The 22,529-nt window shown below is 38.2% G+C and overlaps 1 protein-coding gene across 2 annotated transcripts in view; it reads left to right on the forward strand.

Moving 5' to 3' along the window:
* rap1gapb (RAP1 GTPase activating protein b) overlaps positions 1-22,529 on the forward strand; it is a 107,602-nt gene that overhangs the window by 12,141 nt on the left and 72,932 nt on the right. The window contains exon 2 of one of the 2 annotated variants that reach the window (XM_026167059.1): positions 14,506-14,546. The gene's annotated coding sequence lies outside the window, so the exon portion shown is untranslated. Of the gene's footprint in view, positions 1-14,505; positions 14,547-22,529 lie in introns of those variants that run through there. The other variant, XM_026167061.1, reaches the window with a different exon arrangement.

Genomic DNA, 22,529 nt, shown 5'->3' on the forward strand with positions numbered 1-22,529 from the left:
ACTCTTTTGATTCTAGAACTGTAAAATATAGTTTTTGTGGGATGTTATAATAGGAATCTTGTTTAGTATTCCTTATTGCTATCACAGATCCCATTTCATGTTGCTGCTTTATAACCAGCTAGAAGTGCTGTAGGACTCTGATCATTCACCTCTTGTCTGCACATGTAATGGATACCAACCAGTCAACTTTGCACTTCCTCAAAGACCAGTCTGAGATAAGCATCTGGGAGGGCTCGCTTTTCCTTCAGCCACTGATTTGTTCTTTGATTGCCTTTGCCGCTGTTCTTCCAATAGCATCCAGGTGTCAGCCGCACCCCTGCAGAGGCTGATGATGTTATCAAAACGTCCTCCACTTACACTTTTGTCATTATAGAATATGTTATCACACTTTCACATTTTTCTGCAAGCACAACAAAACCCTGTGGTTTTACATTCTCTGCTGGAAAATTACTGAGAATGAGTTTCATCCTGAATTACAGGCAGCCAAGTCATCCCCCTCTCTGTCCTCCTGAGAAGCATCAGCCCTGATGCACTGAGAGAGAGCCAGATTTTAAATGATGTCAGATGGTGTGTTTAGAGCTTTAGAGGAGCAGTGCTAGGCACCAGCGGAATAGGAGCAGCAGCAATTCATTAATAAAATAGCCAAGAAGTGGAGTCCATTTAACCTGCTGAGGTCATCTATATGCACATCTCATCCGATAGAAAATGTGTTTTATGCTTTCATATTTCCCATTAATGTAGCTTTAGTTACTTTATGGGATATGATAACTTTACAGGAAAAGCAAACAGAATTTAGCTGCCTGGAACCCCCGTTTAAATAACTGCAATTTGCTTTGTGCCATGATCGACCTGAGTATTAATCCATGTGTGCTGGTTTTCTCAAACATGTTAATGATGCTCATGCTCTGGAAGCCCAGCGGCTTGAAAAGTGAGAACAGCTGAACGTCATCTAGTTTTAAAAGCTGGCACTCTGGTGTTCCTGCGCTCACCATTGTGATATGGCAACTGAGGAGGAAATTTTTGCTGCCAAGAGCGGCACCTTTTCGATGCCAGGAAAATAAATGATCAAAAAAATTTATTAATTTTCAACTTTGGCAACCATTTCCTGGTATTGGTGTTTCACCTTCCTGGGAAGAAAAGACTAGCTGGGCCATAAAGTCAGCATATTTTTGAGTAGAAGCTATTATAATGACCCGCACATGTACACACATCAACTGGTGGATTAGGACAGCTGTCATGTGATCATGTCAAGTGTAGATGGAGAATATTGGAAATATTGGAGTTATTGTTCCAACTTAAATATTTGTCTTTATTTAAAATATAATTGTTTCTTGTCTGTACATTTTTAATACCTGCAGATTGAATAAAGGCTTGTCAAGAGGCAATATTAAATGAAGAGCAGAGGATACCAGCAAACATGCACTAGAGACTCTCCACTGAGCTGACGATATTGCACATAATTATACAAATTATACAGTACTTGTCTGAAAATTTCTCTTTATGATATTTTTAACTGTTGTCTTTGCATAAATGGAACCCACATGCATGACTGGACCGGCTACCAAAACATAAGACTGAGAATCTTGAACTAGAGCACAAACAGAGGGACTTTATTCTCTGAAGTTTGCTGCTGCACAATATTTATCTTCAAACTGCCATTTTGGTCTCTATATTTTGGAACTATAAAACAACACAAGCATTTGCAGACTGGGGTTTGTGCTGCGGTGGAGGATGACACATTCCTTGTCATCTATATTTGTGAAAACTGCAAAAATGCAGTCTCGGCTGGAGTTGTTTCAGAAATAACCTGGGATTTTTTAAAAATTAATTACTTCATTTTTTATTTTTTTTAATACCATAAAAACCTATTATTATTATTATTATTATTATTATTATTATTATTATTATTAGTAGTAGTAGTAGTAGTAGTAGTAGTAGGAGTAGTAGTAATATCAATAGCATTTTTGCAACTTTGATTACATCAAATGATGATTGTCTTAATACACTTAAACAATCTGAAGTCAGTTTCTTCATGACAGCAACAAGGGAAGTAAAAGTAAGTAAAAACACAATTTTAAGATGGTTGTTGTAACCTGAGGGAAATACAAAAAGCTGTCAACAATGGAGTGATATGTTTTGACCTTAAAGTAATTGAGGTGGACATGAAGCGACACTTGGAATTGTGTTTCAGGCTATTATTTGCCAACTCCTAAGAAAAATATCTGGTTTTGAAAGAGCTAAATATTCCACTTTGTTTACCATGTTGTCATCATGACAACAAACAAATGTCATCACATTTTCATTACTTGTTATAGCAGTATTGGTTTTGATGGCATTTCCCCCAGCTAGTTAAACACTTGTCATTGTAGTACCGAGGTGGTATCAAAGCTATACATTGAATACACAGGCCTTTGATGCTCCGGGGTGATGCTGAAGAAGCAAACAATACATGCTTGAGTGACGAAACCCAAATAACAGAAATATGATGGAAATCTTTTAGAGCTGAAGAGAGTCTGGTGGTAATTTTCAACAGCTAGACATTCTTGATTTAACAGTGATTGATCCGCTCCTTTATCCTTAGTTTTTCCATCGATCTGGCAGATTTCTGTTCTTCAATTCTCTGCAGCATACCTCATATGCAAAGAAGAAATGGTTTCTTTTGCTGGGGTTCTGTGGGGGTTGAGAAAGGTTAGCGGTTGACTGTTGAAAGGTCAGGAAGCAGAAACGAGTTTAGTGATAAGAGTCATCGTGCTCTGAGGGGTTGACGGCCATCGTTGGTGGCACGAACCTTCCCATTACTCAGGACACAAACAGCACACAAACCTCGGGTCTGTCACCTCTGGTGTGACGTGACATTCACCTTCAGCTCCACACACACACACACACACACACACACACACCAAGGAAAAAAAAATACGTATAACAATATATTATTGCATATATTTATAATGCAGAGAAAACATGCAAATATTAACCCTCTTGACTTCATAATACAGCAAATAAAGCCAGTTAAAAAAGCTCTTCAATTAAAAAGTGAACTTCCTGAATAGATCAGTCATAATTTTGCTGCATCAGTTATGCAAGCTATTCCAAATGTGTGTTTGTTTGTTTTTTTTTTAAATACACACCAGAAAGTGAAGCAAAAATGAAACAAATCAGCAGACGAAAACTCACTGCAGAGCATCAAAACCACCCCTCACTCTCCAAGCAATGTTTTTCACATACGTTCAGAAATGGACCCCTTGGCTGTAATAAGCAGTTCATACATTTTACATGTGCCAAATGGAACACTTGGAACAAAATCACACAAAGATAAGTAAATAAAAGAAACAAAGAATGAAAGAAAGTCAATTTCAGCTGCCGCCTTACTCACAAGAGGTCACCACAGCACGTAGTGCCACATATTTGATTTGGCCGCCTTTTTTTTTTTATGCTGGAGTTGTGACGTTGTTAGGTGACTGTGTAAACTACTACACTATGGCACCACTAAAGTGTTGACAAAGAAAACTCTAAAGGTGCAGGAAAAGGTAATAAAAGTAGAATTATTTTCTTTTATTCTGAAAGCGCCTTGTAATACATAACAAGTTATAGAAGCAGCACTCCACCTTGCCTTTAACAGGGGATGTTAATGTCAGAAGAAATTAACATTTTTATCAAAAATAATATTATTCTTGTCATGGTTCAGGGAAAAAGAGCAGCGGCACAACATCAAACAGAAAGGGCCACTTCTTTAATGAATAATTGTTTTAAGCGGCCATCTAGTAAAGACAACAAGATGAGCTATGTCAGGGTCTGTCTGATTCAGATTAGTAGGTGATTGATCAATTAGGCTGTACTTTTGCTTTCAGGTGATTAATCTTAACACACCTTTGCTGGGGAAAAGAAAAAGAATGGGTAGAAATAGTTTTATCACTCACCAAAAGGAGAAAAATTGTAACTAAAGACATGGTATTCACCACTCGGACATGTTTTAGCCATCAGAGAGCACAGGTGTGTTTGGTGTCTGTATTTGAACTTCACCGTCCCTTCTTCCACTTTCTTGATGTTTCAAAAAATGTCTAGAAATTGTGTCATTGTGTTCTGGGCTGTCATGAAGTCATGTCTTCAAACCTTTGGAGCATTTTGCCTTCTGACTGTTTAGAACCTCCAATGTTGTTTAATATGGCCTGACCGTGCGTTTGTAGTAAGTAGCAAAGCAACAGCAGGTAAGTGGGCAGTGCAGCTGGTCTGCCTGTCTGTGCAGAGATTAGCCATATACACAGCTCTTGAATCAGCTTGTTGGTTGCCAGGTTCTGACTTGTAAGCCTCATCTGATTTTTTATATACAGTTTATGGGAATACTTAGTGTCATAGCCAGACACTGAACTTATTGTTTCCCCCAAAGCAAAGGCAAGCAACAACTAAAATGATGTCATTCTGTTGTAAGAAAAGACTTCAACCCTAATTCTGTGACAAAGTGATTTCAGAGCTGGTGGAAGCTGGGCCAAAGCCTCCATGGTGCAGTGATTAATGAACAGAAGGGAAAGCCAGTGGTATAAATCCAACCCATCTTTTTTTTTTTGAAACCCCAGCTTGTCAGAAATAATGAAATGACAGAATGGATGCGACATCCAGGCCAGGGCCAGACCAGCGTGGGGATGCAGCATTATGATGACGTAATGAGATACATTTTGGGTTTGGAAAGCCTGGACTTCAGTGAATTGCTTACAAGCCTTCAGGAGACATGAGTCAGAACCCACGACTGTGATGACCTGTTTTCCTTCATCTCAGGCAATCGCTACATACATTTCTAACTTCTCAGTATCTTGTGTTACTATTTCACTTGCACAAAAATGCACAGTTTAGACCATGTTAATCTTGAAACCGTAGGAAAAGACAATGTTTTTGATATGCATGTCATATGCTTTGATATGCATAATCAAACCAATGCATTTAGTGTTAGGAAAAAGTAAAAAGATGAAGCTTGCCTTTTGTGAAAGATTAGGAAAAGCAAACTCAAATGACCAGAAGATTTGTACTTCCAAATCACATAATTAAATTATGCAGGGACACAAGCGTCTCTATCCACAAATAAAGAGCCCACGTGGGAAATCTGGTTTAACAAGACAAGCAGCAAGGTTGCAATTGCTAACAGGATAATAAAGAGTCATATTCACATTCTGTATTCAGCGGGGATATAGTGTGATTTGTTTGTTAATTAGTGTTTGTATATACAGCTTTCTTTTTGTAAGCTACTTACAGAACTCGCAAAGTGGCAGTAGTAAGACTGCATTTGTGTCTCAAGGAACTGTCAGACTTCATGCAGAACCCTGCTTTCTCTCTCACCACACACACACACACACACACCTATGCAGAGACAAGGCTGTTGTGAAATGTCAGCAAGATAAGCAACGCTGGCCTGCTGCTCACTGGAGAGCAAAGAGGGGATGAAAACACAATTACGTTAATGGTGGGTTTGGGTTGTCTGCACTGTAGTCTCACGGCAGCAGGTAGACCTTTATCGTGGCCAGGGTATTGTTCAGCCCACAGGCCACATCCAGCCCTCAGGCTATCTTTGATTGGCCTGTTAGGTCAATGGCAAGTCAGTAATGAAACAGCTTCAAACTTTAATAACATTTGGATAAGTTTAAAGCAAGACTGGAGAGTTAACTCTCTTTTCTTGTGCGCTTAATGCAGCAATATTATGCATTGATTGACACAAGTGATTGTAGGTTAGTTACTTGTGAAATATGTGAACTCACACTAAAGACTGAACAAACATGGATTTATGTTTTTTTTACTATATTTTATAGCAGCTATATTCTTAGCGACCATAGAGAAGGATTTTTTTTTTTTTTAAATATTTATCAAATCAAATTCATCCTGAGCATTATTAAATAAGCTGCATAAGCAGCAAAGCATCTTTACTAAACTTCACACATCTGTAGTTGGAATAGTGCAGCTTGTTTCTGCTGCAATCCAAACACAGGACAGAAACAAGAGATTTTGCAAATTAGAAGTCTTAACTTTAGATGATGAGGGAGATGATTAAGGCTGGGTTGCCTGGGGAATGAGTCTACAGAGTGGGGAGCTGGTAAATAGAGAAAGCAGAGATGGACAGGAAAGTGACAGGGCACAAGAGAGAATGGTTAGGCAGAGTGGTTAAACACTAGACTAGAGACAACTCCTTAAATGGGCTGAGAGTGGCCTGAAGTAGAAAATACAATATGGAGAGAGATGGGTGGAGAGCCAGGCTAGATATACTGTAATTATTGTGAGATGATGGAAGGCAGGTGAGCTGGCTGGGAGGTTAATGAGCTGATTACTGGTAGGTTTGCAGAATGAGCAGAACTGGGAGCCAGGTGAAGGATCCACAAAATATGAGAGAAAAAAAACAGACAGAGGAAAGTTGCTGAAAATGAAAGGGAAAACAAGGAAACATCATTAAGTCGTCAGAATGGGGTCTAGCTATGACTAACATAGCATAATATCCAATGAAATTGCAAGAATAGCAAGTTGAGTGGAAGTTTATCATAGTGTTTTCTGTGGACTCTGCAGTGCTGATATGCTTGAAGATCGAACAAGGACATCACAGAATATCCAGAGCATCAAATGAAAGATGAAGAGTATGCGTTCTCTTTTCCTCTTTGACTCTGAACAAATGCTATGATGTTTAACTCAGTCCACTTGTCTTCTTATATCCTTATGTCTTCGTGAAGAAAGACTTTGAGACAAGAATGAGACTGTCATCAATGCTGGTAGTCCCATGGTTATTGCTGGCATTGCTTGAGGTTTTGTGCAAGTTAACCATGTTGTTGTTCTTGCAACTAAGATAAAGAGAAAGAAAAGAGCACTGGATGACAGATAGTTTGTTTCAGATTTATTGAGGATGTGACTGAGAATGTCGATATAGACTACAGATGGCTCAGTCTGGGCAGAGGACTAAAATATAAGACCAAAACCCAGAGATTTGGGTGTTTTGTGAGGTGAAAAAAATTTCCCTGAGCTCTCTGATACAGACTGGATGGCAGATTTTGCATTTGCTATTGGTGTAACAGCACTGCTAAATTAAATATTCATAACTGCAAGATTTTCCATCCCTTATCCGGGGAAACCAGGAATTTACTAATTTGGTGGCTGGTTCTGCAGTTGGACACGGGATCTTTCACATCCCATATGAGAATCATAACCCTTGGTTAGAAGCAGAGTAAAGAGCAACCAGTTCATCTTGTGTCCTGGTTAGCCTTAGGCCAAGGACACAGGCAAGGGGATTTTTGCACATGAAATACATAGTCTGGCCAGAGGTTTCATGAGCTTCTCTGAAGGCAAATGAATACAACATGTTTACCCACATCCCAACGCTGCGCGATATCGCACCATCAGCCCACCATCTACACATCCATGTGCATGGTCCGTTACAAGACAGTTTGAAGATTTGAAGAGTGAGAGCATGATTTCTTTATCACGACTTGCAAAGTGAATAATGGACTCAGTGATGTTCAGCTTGAACTCAATGACCTGCCGTCTGATTCACTCCAGCAGAGTACTTCAAGTCAGTACCACTGCTTGTAATTTATTCTCCTCCCGGCGAGGAGACCCTTCTAACATGACAAGGTACATTCAGTTCAAGAGTTCAAGAAAACCAAGAGAAAGATTGTCTCACTGACAGCCAGGTGTCCTAAAACCTGATTTGGTGAATGCATTTAACCAGAGATTAAATTCTTTTTTTGTGATTAACAAGAAAAGAAATAAAAAACAACAACAGCAAAGAAACATCAAATTAAGTTATTAGACGATGAAACAGAATCGGAGACAATTGCCATGTGTATGTATTAGGTCTTTGAATTGATAAACTAGTGACTATGTTGGTGTTTTAACCAGACCTGCTTCACATTATGCAAGTCTTTCTGGAAAAATCCACTTGAATAATTCAGTAGACCTCCATTAATAGCTGCGTGATTGAAAACTTAAATAGTGCACTTACATTAAATGTGCAATAATGTCCTTTTTAGAAGGCATGCCCTAATTGTAACTCATACCAGCAGCTAATAGAATCTACCATCTACCAACATTTCTTTTTATAAATTCATACTGTCTGAACTGCTTTCAGCCTTTTGGTCTGGCATCTGTAGCTTCCAGCTCCTACCTTAGAAAACTCATTGCCAAACCCTGCCTCTATTTAGATTACATGAGACAGCATTTACATCAGGAAGGTGCTAGATGAGTCCAGAGTTATGGCTATAAAATGTCTTTAATGTTTTCTGGTCTCCTGATTGTCTGTCCAAAGTGACAACTTGAGGCTGTGACAGCTGCTGCAGGCAAGCATGTCATTTGACTCGAAATTGTCAGTCAGAAGAAAAAGCAATAAACTATAATGTAATTTTTTTTTTTCAAATCTGACCTTTTCAATAGCAGGACAGCTCCTGACTTCAGAAAAACAAATCAAATTTTTTGATTGAATATAATTATGATATCATGTAGCCGCAAAACAAACTTATAAATAAACATGGTCATGTGGTTTGGATCAGAAACTGGCCACAAGAGGGTTTGTAAAATGCATTTTAGGATATAATATGTTGTTTCGGGAAACTTGCTGGTAGTTCTTCGGGTTTTATTTAAATTTGCAATTAGAATATTATATTCATATTATCAGTGGGAATATAAATAGATATAGTGCACAATATAAGCAATTATAATAATTTTCCACTTTAAAACATACATAAAAAGGCAATCTGTACAACATTTGCTACATTAATTTTTTTTGAATCTTTTCTCCATAAGACCCTCAGGTCCTGCATTCTGCAAATATGAACATTACATTGTGAAGACTTTGTTTAGTTCCCAGTGCTCCATTTTCTGTTGTCTACCTTCTGGCTAGTTATTGTTTCTCCTTCTCATCTTCCAAATGTTTTCCATGCCTGCAGCTTTCAGGGACATCTGCTCCTGCCAACCAATGCTTTAACATGTTGTTACATTCTGCTGATCCTCAGGGAATGATGAACACGGCATAGTGTCAGAAATACATGAAAACGTTTGATTTTTCTTATTCAAATTGAGCAGTTGAGTGAGGTTACTGAAACACATACTCAGTAACCCAGTATCTATAGACACAAGAAAGGAAGCTTTGTGTGTCTCATTTTGTTCTTTTGTGCTGTATTAGATTAACAGCTTATGGTTTAGTTGTGTCTCAGAGACAGTTGCACCGATCCTGTGTTATGTTGACTGTAGCATTTGGGGTCTTTGGGATGCTTTTCTTATCCTCCATTCTTCTGTGAATATGTTTCTTTCTGAGCGGGATGAGAACAGCTTTCTGCTAAGCTCCAATGTGTGAGCGGTGCTTTCTGAGCTTTGTGCTTTAGTGTAGGTGGTATTTATGTGGAGAGGTTTACAGTGGGATTTTTATTTGTGTCTTGTGTGTCATAAGTTAATGAGCATCATACATCAGACGTTGCTGTCCAATAAGTTGGAAAAAGAATTATTTTTATAGCAAGTACAAGAGTAGCTAAGCAGAATGATTTGACCTGATCGGTGTTTGCTTTAATGTGTGATGCGAATACAGCGACGCTAAAAAGAAAATCAAGTGGTGCTTGTGCATACTAATGCAAGACTACCCCTAACGCCTGACAGACCACTACAGACATCATCCATTTGTCACACTGTTACACTTCTAAGAGTGATTATCTGCTGCATCACACACTGCATTGTGTTAGGAAAATCTACCTGGAGATGTTAGATTCTTGTAGGCAAGCTGGTTCCTGTGAGCATGAATTTCCTTTACTGTGAGTGGGAAATATTAGTACTGTGTGTTAGTCAGTGTTAAGATTTTAAAAAGGCAGTTAAAACATCTTAGAAATACTTTCACTGTCTCTCATGTTAACTATTATATTTATATGTTTAGATGGTGCAGATGTATTGATTTCAGATTGTGAGAGCCGCGGGTGAAATCCAATAAAGCAAAGCTATTTTAATGCACTGTGGAGGAGAGTTGTTTATGCAAACAAACACTGTTCACTAGATGTATTTTGAGGTGCAGGTAGCAGAATATTTTTGTTGCTATTGATCAGTTCTCCCCAGCTGCATGGCTAGAAGCGCTGTCAGTTTGTCTCCTGCAAGTTGCTCTGAAATATTCTCTCAAACTCAAGGCTCAAAGATTTGGCTTCCAAAATAGTGTAATTTTGTTCATTTGTTAAATCACACTATTCACACTTAAGTCATTTACTGTGTTCCCCCTGTGCCTGAAAGCGTGCTGTAAGAGAGATGATTATCCCATTTTTCTCATCAAGAAAGTGCGATTATAGTCGGGGTTAGCGTAATTATGCTCTTTGCTTCTCAGTAGGTACATTTAGATAACTGGACTGGGTCATCAGAATCACCGCCTACTGTTAATTAGGATTAGTGTGCCCAGCAGAGCTGTTGATGATGGCAATGGTGAGAATGTATGTCTGGGGTAAATGCAGTTAATAATTTAATGAAATATAAAATATAATCTTAGGGCTGTTCGATATAACGATATATATCGGATGACGATATAAAAACGTCTATCGTTTCATTTTACGCTATCGTTTGTTTCGTGGTGTCGCAAAATAAACTGTTTACGGCAATATTTTTTTTCATCGTTTTGATGGTCACTGTAGTGGCTATATTAATTTCTTAAAGTTCTCTCTTTCTCATATATTTTATATAACCACACTATGGACGGACAAGCGCCTGTTTTTATGCGTTGTGGTTAGCAACAACGACGGTAACAGCATCGCATGTCCGCTTGTTTCTGTTCCACATAAACCTTTCACAATAAAGCTCAAGATCCTGTTGAAACTTTTCAAAATAAACGGAATCACGTAAAAGAGCAGATTATTTATGGATGAGAATTAAAAAAGAGCCGCCAGGTGCTAAAAAAAAAACCTTAGACTCAAACGTTAGAACAGGCTTTTCCCCGCAGCACGCCGTGCAATAAATACTCACAAAGAAAACGGCGGCCTTTACAACTTATGTCTAAAAATGTATAGTTTCATGCATCGGTTAAAACACTCGACTCCAGCTACATGACGTGCAGCTGGAAACACTTCATGCAAGACGAGCTGCCACAGAATTTACAGAAAATGTTACATTTTTGTGATATATATCGTTATCGGGACGATGGAATTCTTATATCGGGAGATGAGATTTTGGTCATATCGCACAGCCCTATATAATCGAATTAAGAAAGTGTGACTTTATTTGTTAAAGTCATAGTGAGGGTTTGCTTGCATACTGTATATGGATAAAGTAACCATAAATGCTCAAATCCAAAATTATATAATGGTAAAGTTTCAAATGACTCCGAGGGGATAAAGGATAAGAGGTTTCACCTACTTCTGAGTTTGTCTTTGACAGGTTAAAGCTAGTATCTTCTTTCTTCTTTTTTCAGTTGATCCCTTTAGGGGTCGTCCCAGCAGATCATATGCCTCCATCTTACGCTCTCCGTAGCGTCCTGTTCTGTCACATCAAACCTCTGCATGTCCTCCTTCATACGTCTGTTAAATCTATCTTCTCTGCAGTCTCCTCTTTTCCTCCTGTCTGGCAGCTCCATACGCAACATCCCTAGTACAGTATGTAATTACTCTGTAATTTCCAAAAGCAGTAGTGCACCGAGGCTTAGTTAACATTACTTAAACAGGGCTAATTTGCTCTGTGGAGTATATTTAGCTGCAGATTATGATGTACTTCTTAAAAATTTGAACATTTACCGCAAGTAAATGTTTTACACATGTTTATTTAATGCCAGAGTAATCCTATAAATACACCAAATCCACAGGTGCCAACAGAAATCTAAAAGTAAAATGGGCTGTAGAATCAAACACTAGAAACATACCACAAACTCTGACAAAGACTAAGGGAAAGAGACAAGATTATTTATACACCGAGGTGTGAAAAACAGGAACTAACCAAAAGACAAAGACAAGGACACGCACATTCAGACAAAGAAACACTGGAGCACAAAGACACAACAGAACGACGAGCAGCAGGTAGAAGAGTTGGGAAGGCACTGAAGGAACTAAACAGATGACAAATAAACTCAAAATAGAAACTGCAGCTAAATAAAGACTAAAGATTCAAAACTCATCCAGAACAGTGAATCAAACATTGGCATCTACAAATCAGTGAACTTCATGAACTAATTCTAATGACACCATGTGGTAAAGACAGACATCACAATCAATGAATCAAACTCACTGTGAGAATAATAAAGAAATAAAATAGGAATACAAAACTCAGCCTACCAGAACAGCAAAAACCCCTCAGATCACAACAATGTAGAATTCAAAATAAGCTATCATACTTGTGTTTGTTGTAACAAAGGGTCACTGATGTGTTTTCCATATTTTTTATATGACTACAGACTTTAAACCCTTTGTTGGTCGGCGTCTTTTCATTAAAAAAATGTAATATGGACTTGTGTTTCAGCAAAAATTTAAACAGATGGATTATTTCTGAATTTAATACAATCCTGATAATAGAGCAGGGCGATATGACCAAAAATATTTATCACGATATACATTTGAAAATTTGCGATAACGATAACTGACGATATAATTGACACTAGACAAAATACTTTACAACTCCACAACTTTATTAGTGCAAAAAACCCCATCAATGTATTTTCAATTAAACAAGCAGCTGCTTTTTATGGGCATTAAAGTTATATAAAAATGTAACAGTGCAAATGCAAATTCCTTGCTGGCAGTTTAACCAAAAGGCATTTCCAGTGGAAATTGGCTGACATATCCTCAGCATAACCATGTATAATATCCACAAAACTTAAAAAGAGGTTATACACACACAATACGGTAATATTATGTTGAAGCACAGTACATATCACTCCATGAGGCTCCTGCCTACAATAGCCGTAATGCTCCCACAATCCATCAAGCGGTGCGGGTTCGTAGCTTAGCAAAGTCGTACTAAAACATTTGACAGATTTTCGAGCGCCGTATACCACATAAAGTCATTTCGAGGTCAGTAAACACAACCAGAATTCATACATAAGGCCCATTGGATTATAAGGGGCGCTGTCGATTTTCAGAAAAATCAAAGGATTGATTTTAAGTGTGCCGTATTTTCCAAAAAACACAGTAATAACGACGGCCCGCTAGCATGCTCTACCAAAAATAGTGCTTTGTTGTGTATCTGATGGATGAAAGCTAAACCAGTTCCACACCACTGAAGTTGCAGCATTTTTACAAACCAATTCTGGTTCATCCGTTTCATTTAACGATCCGCTTTCACCCTTCTCATTCTGCGTCACCGCCATGTGTGTATGAAAACAAAGGCACTGCACATCCGTGTTTTACCCATATTCTATCGCGATATTTCATTTTCCTATCGTTGATAAATTACACCGGTATTACCGTAAACGGTATGATATAGCCCAGCCCTACCTGATAATATGTTTTAACCCTATCACACATAGTGGTCACTACAGTGGACCGCTATTCAGAGGCTGTTTTCTTGTATTTGTGTCGGTGTTGATGGTATACTTGCACATAAACAACTACATTGGACACTGATGTATCACTCTATACCCTGCCACCCACTGATTGTTTAATGTTACTATAGATGTATGACGTGCTTTCTTTGTAATTATTGTTATTTAAACCTGTCATGCATGAATTTTGACAACCTCAATCAGGATTTTTTTTCTTAAGTATTTTTATTCATCTTCAGGCATGAAAAGATGAATAAAAATGCTTAAGAAAAAATCCTGATTGAGGTTGTCATAATTCATGCATGACAGGGTTAAAGTGGCTCAGTTTGCAGTTTGTTTAGCCTGCATGAACAGCAGTACCTGAAGATTCAGTTTATTTTTTGGAGTTGGTTACAAGCTGGTTTTCAAATGACCGATGTCTAATTTAGAAGCAAAACTCTTCAGAGATAAATAATTTTGAAAAGATTATGTGTTTTGTTGCTTTTCTGTTCTATCGAGTCTGATGTTTCCTGCATGTTGCCAGTCAGTCATGAATTCACACATTTTCAATTTATTTTTCAAGCTCAAGGACAGAAATGCCACGGTGGCTTAGAACTGGCATTAACCCTCCAGTTAAATGCCTGTCTGAGTTTCCATTAACCTACACAATGGAACTACCCTACTAATTTTCACAGCTCCACTTTAGTAATAATTGATATTCATGATGTATGTTCTTGCAGCTGCTAGTTAAGCACAGTGTACACACTCAAGCGTGGTGGGTGTTTTAATCTGCTTGGGAACGTGTGCCATATTTAAGTCAACAAATCAGTCAAGCCTCAGCCAAACTGCAGTGATATTTGAAATGAACACATCTTTATAGCACATAGGCTTTAAATGACTGTGTATTATACTGACAAGTAATGTGCTGTTAATTGATTTGAAATGGGCAGTTTCAGCCAGCAAACTGCATAGTGATGACATGGAGCGCTCTAACTGAAAACATTGCTTACTCTTACTGACAATAAAAAAGTTTGTTTTATTTTTCATAATTGATTTAGATATCTCCTCTCTCTTTGTTAAAGGATCGGCTGACAAGAGAAGCAGAAGATTTGGCAGTTTCCAGGTAAGCCATTCAAACATCTACATTTTTCACTCCAGAAAAAAACAGGGAAAGTAGAATTTGAAGAGCTACAATATCGTGGTAATGATTCAGGTAGTTTCCTATGGTGTTTGAGATGGCTGTTGAATAAATCTGTTAAGATTATTGCCTGTGCAAGCAGCACACAGCTCTTTAAACCATCTTGTGTTCATACAAAATGTGTGCTTCAGTGCTGGAATTACCTTGACAAAGATGTGATACTTATAAAGGCTTTGGTGCATAGCCTTATAATTACAGAGCCATTCAGTGGCTGATTAGGGAGGAAACACTGCCTAGCCTTTTATGCAGTACATTTGTCTTTAGACAGAGCTTTTACTGCCATTTATTCCATGAACCGTTCAATTTCTTCTTTGCTTTTTCATTTAAGCAAAGACTTTAAATAGATTGAACCATTACTTTAGACATATTCATAGGGTGCATTGTAAGTTTTCTTCTTTTTGTGGTTTTTATTAAAGCGACAGTACTTATTTACATTGCTGTGATCCTTGCACTACACGTGTTGGCTTCCTCTTCTTTGTGTATTTCCCATCTTGATAATTGCCACTTTTTGCACTTTCCAGTTAAAGAATGTATTCCTTTGCTGCATTGGTTGAAATGATCTTGAACAAAATGGGCACACGGATAAGACTGAAAGAGAAAGAGAAAATGATCTGTGTATATATATATATATTTTTTTTAGATGATACTGTTGCGGCTGTTGAATCTTTTGTTTCTATGGGAACCCAATTAGAATTGAGACTGTTATTTCAGTTCAGTTTAATTTAATTTAATTCAGTTGGATTTATATAGCACCAAACTAGCTATTGCTGCAGATGGAATGTCCCAGTATATAGTATCCTTTGCCATGTGTATACATGGAAATCGATAGGTGAGCAGAACTGAAACAATACATCCTCAGCATAACAGAGCAGACATACGTCATCATGAAAGATCTGACAAGATGAACTGACAGACACCACTGGTATCAGCTGTATTCTCATCCCAGTAGTTTCATAACAAACCTGGACCATTCTCAACACGTTACACTCTATATACTGAGCAATTCTACTACCAAGAGATATTTTCTGCTACATTAGGTAAACCATTTTTAATCTATCTTTGTTTGTTTTATTAAATTTGAGGTATTTTACTGTGTGTTTAACATGTTACATTCAACTTGTACCAAAGGATTTAACTGTATTCTATTTCATTACATTTTTACTTATTGATGTTCTGTATATGGATTTATTTTTTCAATCTACAGTAACCTAACTGCTTTTCTGACCACTGTTTTACAATATACTATAATTGTAAAACAGTGCTTGCTTCTTTCAACCCCTCCACCTCCCCAGCATCCACATGCAGGCTCAAGGAGGATATTTTTTGTGTGATGTATTTGTAGGGATTAATGAGGCTGAAGCCTTAATGACAAACTCTAATTTCTTCTACTGCTTGTCATCATTTCAAATGATTAAACTTAACCCTGCTATGGTCTTTGTTTTTTGGTTACACAGGGAGTCTTGCTGGGTCTGGTGGACTTTTGGGGCTAATAATTCAACATATTCAAACCTTTTTTGTTAAAATTCTCAGTAGATGTCTACTTCATCCCATTTGCAAGTAATATAAACAAAACAGGTTAAATGTGTTCCCTTTACCGTTGTTAAATCACATTTATGAATAGGAATGCAACTCATTTTTGCTTTAAATAGAACACACTATATGAGATTTTCCAGATATTTGCGTGGAACAATATCAACTCAGTTGTTAGATAATGCGGTCTGGCTCTGAGATGAGTTGATCTGCCAGGAGCCCAGCAGACTCTGTGGTTGGCAGTTTGTGCACGGAGGGCACTACTGTATGTCCAGAAATGTTGCCTCTATCTTTTGTTATCTTCTATATTTTTGCTCAGCAATGCTCAGTTCTCCCAGTTGGCTATGACCTCTGTTAAGGTAAAGTCAAGTATTCTGGAACTTGGGTCAAGAAATGTTGTACCTGGCACAGGTGTGATAGATGAGCCTGTCAAGAATATGTTGCATATTCTGGGATTCAGTCTCAGTCCAGGGTGACTTTAACTGCCTTAGTATCAGTTACACCAGACTGTGCAGATGTACATATTGCACAATTTTCTGAGCTAAGAAGCTGCTTTTATTTAAGGAGTAACCATTCATCTATTGTCATCCCCAGAATGTAAAGGAGAAAGAGATGATGTATGACCCTGACTACTATTAGAGCAACACAGTTTTATTATGTTGCTGTATTCCTCTGAGTGAGCAGTAGGGGGCAGCATCTTTGGTTAATTCAAGTATATGGGAAAAAAAACTTTTAAGCTACAGTATTTTGATGTGTGACCTCACCAAACACTTCCCTGATGAGTTTGTTGTCTTGGTCGCTGTTTCAAATTCATATTTAAGACAACTTCATATTAATTAATATTAATCAAGGACTTGAGCAGAGCCAAGGTAGACAAAATTGGAACATCCTTCAGATGTATTTTTTTAAGGAAAATGTATGCTTCTAGTTTAAAAATTGAGTAGTCTTAAATAATCAAGCTGATTAGCACTGCGTCATCTTAGTATAGATTATTTAATTCCACTAGGACAATTTTCTATCAGTAGTCAGGTAATATCAAGTGTTTCTGTCACTTTCTGCTAAAGCTTTGGCAGCCACATTTGTTTCACTTATCTTTTTATAAACCACCACGAGGCATTTCGGCAAGGAGGGCTATCAGGTTATTGAATAAATCTCTGTTGTCAGTATTCATTTGTAAAGCTTTCTCACACATTTGCAGCCACATTCTTTGTCTGGGCTGCATTACAAGATGTGGTATATGTGCAGAAAATCCAATAACATTGTCAAAGTGCAATTCTGAATAACATTCTGGCTTTTATTGGCACTTATTCATTTGACTTTTCCAGTATTCAAATATTAATGTGTAACTATTTGTCTGCATAAATTCCAGGACCAAATATAAAACAAAAAAACAGTAGTACAAAACATTAATTCACAATGCATTGAAATGATAGGAGATCACTGGACAGCTCTTTTCTCTATATGTACTAGATTTCCCATCTAGTTGTGTAATAGTTAATATGGCTGTGTACCAGGGAATATCTGCACCCAGCAGTGAAGTAGCTGAAGGATGTGTTATTTGAAGTGTAAGGTTGTTACAAATCTGCGTTGCTCTTTGTTTCAGCAGAAGCTGATTACAAATATTCAGGCACAATGCAATGCCTGCATTTCACTTTTGTCTTGCCATTAGTATTGGTTTGATCCCATCATTCATGCAAATAGCTCAATACTCACCCAAACCTTCCCTAACATACACACATAAACTGATTGTTGAGAAGTAATCTTTGGTAATTGATATTTGCATTATACCATGAATAAAAAGATGAAGCTTTTCTTATTCTGTTCTGTTACATACAAATTAAAGGCACAATGGTCAGCTGCAGTCTTTTGTCATAAGCACTTCTCACAAATTCTCTGTAGAAATTCTTAATCAGCTATGAGCTATTTTATTTTAACCAAAATATGCTGAGTGTGCCCATGACAATAATGCTGCACTTCCCCCAGACAGACATTAATAAAGCCTTGTGGTTGTGAAAGGAATCACTGATAATTCACCATTATTGCCAGCAGCCCAGAGGGACCCTCTAAGAGTCTGAGTTAAACTCATTACAGGCTTGACTATGCAAGGTTATGGCTTCTCTGAGGAATATTGCCTCCTTCTAAATTTTTGTCCCATGGATTGCCATCATTTAAACTTTTTCTGATAGATAGATTGCGTAACCTTGCGTCATCACCAGCCAGACTATAAGACAATAATAATGAAATTCAAAGAAGAAAAGGAAAATATCATTATCTGTAATAATATGGGACCGATGTTTTTTAAAGACGGCAGTTCCTCAGTCTTTTGTAAGCATTGGAATCCAGACAATATTTCTTTAGCAGTGAGGTGCATTATGGGAATGATATCAACCTTTTACTGAATAACACTGGATCAGTTCAGGTAGCCAAAATCCATGGATTATGTTGAGTGTAATATTTAAAATAAAACGTATATTTTAAATAAAACACACTTAACTGCAACCAACTAAAAGCAATTGCAACAATCTCATCATTTTTAAATTTGCATGTTGCCTGTTGCTTGGAAGATAAACTGTGTATAAATGACTGAGCAGCTATATCTGATGTTGTGGAGTCTATTCTGGGAGCACATCTGAGTTATCTAAATGGCTGCTTGGATTCCCTTAAGGGTTGACACATTTTTTTAAGATAAGGTAAAACAGATAATGAGTAAGGCACTGAGGATATCAGCAAAAATGTTTTCAAATATATATATATATATATATATATATATATACAGTGCCTAAAAAATGTAAAGATCACTTTTTAATCAGAGTAAGGTATGAAGTTAGTTAAACTTCTGAGATATTGATCTGGTCAGTTAAATAGCAGAGGGAGTTGTTAAGCACTTTCAGCTGCACTACGGCACTGGAGGGGCAACAGTGAGACAACCCCTAAAACAGGAATGTTTTTGCAGGTTGGAGGCCACTGACATTTGTACTTATTTAATTATGTTGACTGGCCATCACCAGGGCCAGTATCTGCTCCTTTGTGTGAAGAAACATATTGAGTTCTGATCCGTACAAAATGACCAACAGCAGGCCACTGATGTAAATGTCTCTGACCATGTGAGGGTGGCCTGAGGGTCTGACATCCTCTATTCGGCCCTGTGCTCACTGCCTGGCACTGTGGAGCCCAGTGGGTATTTGCTATAGAATACTATAATGTAACAGACATGGAAGGGTTTGAGGAAGCCTTGGAGAACATCATGCTGCCTGCATCATTATTCAGGGTGACCAGTAAATGAAGCAAAGACCTCTAATTCTAGGTGACAATGCACAGACTGCCAGTAAGTATTGGGATGAGATCCTTGGACCCACTGCCAGACCGTACACTGGCACAGAGGGTTCTGGGTTCCTCTCGGTGCCTGGTCTCAAATGGCGAGAGTATGCAGGCAGTTCCTGCAGGATAAAGCAATTGATACCACTGACTGGCCCTCATGCTACCTTAAACCAATAGAAAACCTCTGGGGACATTATGTTTCACCTCTGGGACATTGTTTCAGTCCATCCAATGCTGCCAGGTTGCACCTTTGACTATCCAGGCACCATAATCCAGATCTGGGAGAAGATCCCTAAGTAAGTGTCTCATTAGGAGCATGTCCCAGTGTTGTCAGGCATACAGAAAAGCACAGGAAAAAACATTTTGAGTTTCTGCAGAATGGACAGAATAGTCTGACGTAGAGCTGGGCGATATGAGATTTTTTCATATCACGATATGTTTTTTTTTTTCATTTCAGGCGATAACGATATCTATCACGATATAAGCCAAATAACTATATTTGTAAGATTTAAATGTGCCGTTGCTCACAAGTAAAATGTGAAATAATCAGCAGCTTGTTTTTATTTAAATATTTATTTCCCATAATAAGTTCAACAGGGTAGATGTACTTAAGGAACATGAGACTTTTTCAGATAAATAAAGGCAAATATTGCAAACTACACAAAAGGCAGCCGCTAAAGCGTTTAAGTTTCAAAATAGAACAAACGAAACAGACTACTAAATTGTCAATTCCACTTAGAAACAAAATATTAATTCTAAAAATAAATCTTAGTTTGTGTTACAGAAGAACAGACAAAACTGACTAACTTTTGTCAATATCAAATAAACTGAGAACTAAAAGGAAATTCTCAATCTCTCCTTGTTGTATAGCTTAGCTTTTCAAACAGTTTTAACAGTTACTTTAGTCTGACAAAAGCCGAATGACGAATTAGCGCTTCCAGTCAGAGACTGAGGCTACGTCCACACGTACACGGGTATTTTTGAAAACGGAGATTTTCCGTTTTCGTTTTAAAAAATAATCCCGTCCACACATAAAGGCAGAAATGAAGGAAAACGCTGCTAAGAACATGCCAAAGCAGCAGGTGGCGCTAGATTCCTAACCGTGCAGAAATATTGGCCAATCAGAAGTCTAGAAGCCTCGGTGGGAAAAAGTAAACAAAGCTGGGGCATAGAAGCAGAACCGAGTCGTATGTGTGGACGGACAGTAACTGTGTGTATATGTAAGCATTTAAACACTGCAGAGAGTAGAATTAACAGTATTGTAGAAATTCATTTCACCGAAACAATAACGTGGCGCACAGTGTGACGCATGCACCAGTTCATTGTATTTCCAGACTTGCTTTCGGCACAATTTACAGTGCACGCTACTCTGTATTTTGTCAGACTTGAAATAGCCGAAATACCTTCACACTACGGAACTTCTATGGCTCTTCCGTTCGACAATCTCTCCGGCATTGGAACCATCATCTGTTTTCTCTTCGGTCACGCTCGGTTGATTTTTCTAGTCGGCACACTCATTTCCTCCATTACGCGCTGGCTCCATTACCCGCTGGCTGCTTCCCAAACAAACACACGTGCGGCTTGGCACTTGTGCTGTACGTTACAAGTCACGCGACGTGACGCTGCGGCTGTGATTGGTTCGGCTCTGCGCTACTTAATTTGGATTGGCTGATCTTTTTTTCTTTTTTTTTCTTTTTTTTTTTTAAAGAGGACAAGAGCGGCGAGGTCTATCGCGATAGCTTAATTTCTCTATCGAGTAAAAGTTATATCGCGATACATATCGTTATCGTTCTATCGCCCAGCTCTAGTCTGACGCATCATTTTTTCACTTTGATTTTCAGGGTATCTTTGAATTCAGCCCTCTGTAGGTTGATCATTTTCATTTCAATCAGACGATGTGGATTTCTTTCCTTTCCTAATACATTTCACAGTACTTATTAGTATAGATATCCATTAAGATTCCACTGAAGTTCTATACCACACATGCTTAACTTATATCTAATGTGAGCTGCATGCATGGACATACACAGAAAAAAAGACAGGAAAAAATTGAGTTAAGTTTCAGGTGTTTGTGTGCATACAGTATATTGTAATGTGTTTTGTATTTGTTTTCCATGTGCAACAACAGTATAATTCTTGCAGCATCCAGGTCCAGTGACATAGGTGCCTCTGCATTCAAGTCCAGAGTCCAGTTTTTTAGTCAAAGATTCCAACAATCTTTCTTGTCTCTGGTTTTCTTCACTCTGCCATGTACAGTGGGGCAAAAAAGTATTTAGTCAGCCACCGATTGTGCAAGTTCCCCCACCTAAAATGATGACAGAGGTCAGTAATTTGCACCAGAGGTACACTTCAACTGTGAGAGACAGAATGTGAAAAAAAAATCCATGAATCCACATGGTAGGATTTGTAAAGAATTTATTGGCAAATCAGGGTGGAAAATAAGTATTTGGTCAATAACAAAAATACAACTCAATACTTTGTAACATAACCTTTGTTGGCAATAACAGAGGTCAAACGTTTACTATAGGTCTTTACCAGGTTTGCACACACAGTAGCTGGTATTTTGGCCCATTCCTCCATGCAGATCTTCTCGAGAGCAGTGATGTTTTGGGGCTGTCGCCGAGCAACACGGACTTTCAACTCCCGCCACAGATTTTCTATGGGGTTGAGGTCTGGAGACTGGCTAGGCCACTCCAGGACTTTCAAATGCTTCTTACGGAGCCACTCCTTTGTTGCCCGGGTTGTGTGTTTTGGATCATTGTCATGTTGGAAGACCCAGCCTCGTTTCATCTTCAAAGTTCTCACTGATGGAAGGAGGTTTTGGCTCAAAATCTCACGATACATGGCCCCATTCATTCTGTCCTTAACACGGATCAGTCGTCCTGTCCCCTTGGCAGAAAAACAGCCCCATAGCATGATGTTTCCACCCCCATGCTTCACAGTAGGTATGGTGTTCTTGGGATGCAACTCAGTATTCTTCTTCCTCCAAACACGACGAGTTGAGTTTATACCAAAAAGTTCTACTTTGGTTTGGTCTGACCACATGACATTCTCCCAATC

This window comes from Astatotilapia calliptera, chromosome 5, assembly GCF_900246225.1.
Source record: "Astatotilapia calliptera chromosome 5, fAstCal1.2, whole genome shotgun sequence".
Taxonomy (NCBI): domain Eukaryota; kingdom Metazoa; phylum Chordata; class Actinopteri; order Cichliformes; family Cichlidae; genus Astatotilapia; species Astatotilapia calliptera.